Genomic DNA, 3,823 nt, shown 5'->3' on the forward strand with positions numbered 1-3,823 from the left:
CAAAAGTTAAAGGGTTAAAACTGAAAATATTAAAGGGTTAAAAATAAAAAATAAAATAAATTAAATTGTGTATATTTTATTATTTTATATAAAAGGGGTATAGAAAATATAAATAAAGTGTAGGAGGAGATAGAGATAGAATAACCCTTTCCCAAACAAATATCCTATAAAAATACCAACATTTTTTTCTAAGATGAAAATTTACCTATTTATCTATGAATTTATTTTGATTAGGAATCTTTGACTGAACTTTTATCCTAATTTTGTGATGGGAGCAACCTTATTTTTTATTATATTATTAAAAGGATACTCACGTAATGTAGCAAGATATATCTCAATTTTAATATTTTGTTTATTTTGTCTCATATTGATATTATAATACGATTTTATATGATTTTGAGAAAAACAATAATATTTTTATTTTTAAATAAAATATAAATTTAAAGATATCTTAAAATTTTAAAAGAATATTAGTATCAAATTAACTGTTTAAAAATTCTTGTTTTGTTGTGTAATTTTTTAAATTCAATTTTTTTATTATAATTTAATTTAAGTTTAATAAGGAAGTAATTTATTTTTGATATAATAATAAAAAAATTTATAAGGATAATAATTAAGTATTATGTTATAACACAATGATTATCCTAATTATATTTTAGATTTTTCATATTTAAAATAAAATATTTATTCAGTATTTGATTATGTTTATTTGTAGTTAGTTACATGAATTCAAACATGAAGTTTTAATAAGTTGTACTTATGCATAATTTACTTATAATCTTCAATTTTAAGTAATATGCATCAATAAACAGTAATTCATTTATAAAAAATAATTTTTAAAAGTTTTTTTATTATATAATCATAATATAATATAGATAAAAGATTTGATAAAAACTTTTAAAAACTTTGTTCTATGTATTTGTTTATTGATATATATATATATATATATATATATATATATATATATATATATTACTTAAAATTTAAGGTTACATTCAAATTATATGTATGTATAGTTTATTAAAGCTCCATGTTTGAGTCTATGTAACTAACAACAGATAAACATAATCAAATAAGGATAAACAATAACTTAATTATTGTTTTTGTAAAATTGTATTATTAAACCAAAAATAAATTACTTTGTTATTAAATCTAAATTTAATTATAATAAAAAAATGAGAACTTTTAAATAGTCAATTTGATACTAATATCTATATTTTTTTTTCAAAATTTTAAGATATTTTCAAGTTTATATTTATTCAAAAATAAAAGCATTATGGTTTTTTTAAAACCATTTTATAACAGCGACAGAAACAAAGAATAAAATAAAACATTAAAATCGAGATGTATTTCGCTACATTACACGAATACCCTTCTTGTTCATCCAAAAAAAAGTTACCTATTCATTTATTACTAGTCATATACCTGCTGCAACGTATTTTTTATAAACCGGAACTAAAAGATTAATGCAATTATTAATTAAGAAATCAAATTTTATTTTGAACAGAAAAAAATTACAACTCTATAAAGCAATCATGAGATATGCATTTAAAAACAATTCAAAATTTCTTTCATACCATTCAAAATGCAAAAATAGCACCTACCATTACTGGGTGAGACATAATGATGTACTTGTGCGCATTGTTGAGCAAAACATATTGAGTTTGAAATCGAGAACTCGAAATGAAACGACAATCACGTTTCATATTTTGTTCTATTCTCTTTCCTTCTCATTGTTAATTTTATGTTATAGGGTTTTATATTGCAAATTGGATAATATATAAATTGAAGGTTAATATGGTTGATTTGGAATCGCTGGATAATGAGTTTTAAAACATCAGTTGTTCTTAATTTTTAAAGATTTAACTTATGCATTGATGGTTTAGGTTTTTTGCAACTTGTAACTAAAACCAGAATGAAATTTTGATGGTGATATCTTGGGTAAACCTTCTTTCTGTCTGAATATGATATTTGAGTAATTGAAGGTGTCAAAATTTTTGGTAATTTACGTTTCTTGATCACCGTTGGGGCATGTTCATGGAAATCAACGGGCAAAACAAGAAAATTGTAACTTTTTCTCTGATTCCCTTTTACCCCCAAGGGTGGTGTTTGATTGGTTTGAGCTTGGCTCCAAAGGTCAAAGGTACCAGGAGATCACGGGTTCAAATCCAAGAAGAAATAAAAATCCCCTTGTGGCCACGGAGGTTCAAATACAGTGACTCCGGGCTATCTACAAAGCAGATGGTCATCCTGAAATTAGTCGGCTCGCATAGCAGGTTGGATATCCAGGTTAATAAAAAAAATTGTAAATTTCCTTATATAACAAGAATATAATGTTAATGCACTTGCTCCTTGGAAACAATATAAAATTTATGTTTAAACAAAATTAAATTACAATATTTTTTCCGTTGAATTAATAAAGAAGAATGCATCTAAAAACAATATAAAACCAATTAAACTTTACATGATATAAATCAATCCACAGAATTCGTGGATATTTATGGCTTAACCACAAACACCTTGGTCTTGTTGACCACAAGAATATGGAATGTATAGTCAAGATGATAATATTGATGCATATGTGGATTCCTGAATTGTTCAATTTCTGCAAAAATGGGTGCCCTCCATTGTGGTTTATTCGGGAAAACCAACCTTATCAAGGTATCAACTTGAATCTTTACACCATCTTCGTGAAAGGTAGACCTTAGTGGTGGCATCTCGTCCAGTGATTAATCACTTAAAAGTGCAACCACTTCAGACCTTTCAGATCCCGGTGATTGAGTGCACATCAACGTTGTCTCTGATTGTCATTGAATCTTCTTATGCATATTCACTAGGGTCTTAGTTTATTTTTAATTAGAATCAAATGTGTGTCACTCTCATAGAGATTGCAAGCTTAGCATACAATCACTTCGTCATTGAAATGGACAACAAAATAAAAACCATAAATGAATAAAATGATTTAAAAAAACTGACCCTTGTCTTACGATGCTTACATAATCAAGTAGCTTTGACGAATTGATTTATCATCTGTGACGTCATGGCACCTCTTCCCACTAATGATTTCAAAGACCATAATTTCAAAGTTGCATGCTTCTACTTTTTCTAAACATGAATGGCACATTCTAGTGCCAGGAAACCACTATCCCTGAAAAGATTAATTATAAATGGTTATTGCAGATAAATTTTGATCAAGAGATCTAGAGAAGAGAGTTGGAAGCTTATTTATATGTATTAATTCGAACATACAAGGACCCTGCCAATTTGGACTTGAGACGGGTCTTGTCTTTTGGCGATATCCCTATGATTGATGGTAACAAGGTACCGTTCATGTAGAATGCAAGAAACAAGAATGATCCTTTGCTACAATTCCAAGAAGACATATAAGATGCCATAATGGTTGTCTTAAGTTCATCATTGAAGTCCTATTTTTCCTCTAATAGAGGCCATAAAAGTTTTCTTGATTACAGCTATATCCCCATCTTTGATAGTCCCCTGCATCATGTCACCATACACAACAGTAAATGAGCATACTGTTATTCTTCTTTAATGCATCATCTACCAAATATTTTCTCTTAGAAATTAGTATATGAAGTTTATTGATTTAAGAAATACAATATGACAATATTTTGCTTCAAATATATATAATTTTAACATAAATATTACCTTTTATACTTCATCAAACACCCTTCCTCCAAGTTTGTACTTAACACTAAAACTATTTGTAGTTATTCTTTTAAATAATTATAGTTGTAACTTTTTGGACATTGCAATAACTCAGTTGATCTTATGTAGAGATAGGTAAACAATAAATTCATAGAAA

This window comes from Cynara cardunculus, unplaced genomic scaffold (genome assembly GCF_001531365.2).
Source record: "Cynara cardunculus var. scolymus isolate 2C unplaced genomic scaffold, CcrdV1 Un_Scaffold_3603, whole genome shotgun sequence".
Taxonomy (NCBI): domain Eukaryota; kingdom Viridiplantae; phylum Streptophyta; class Magnoliopsida; order Asterales; family Asteraceae; genus Cynara; species Cynara cardunculus.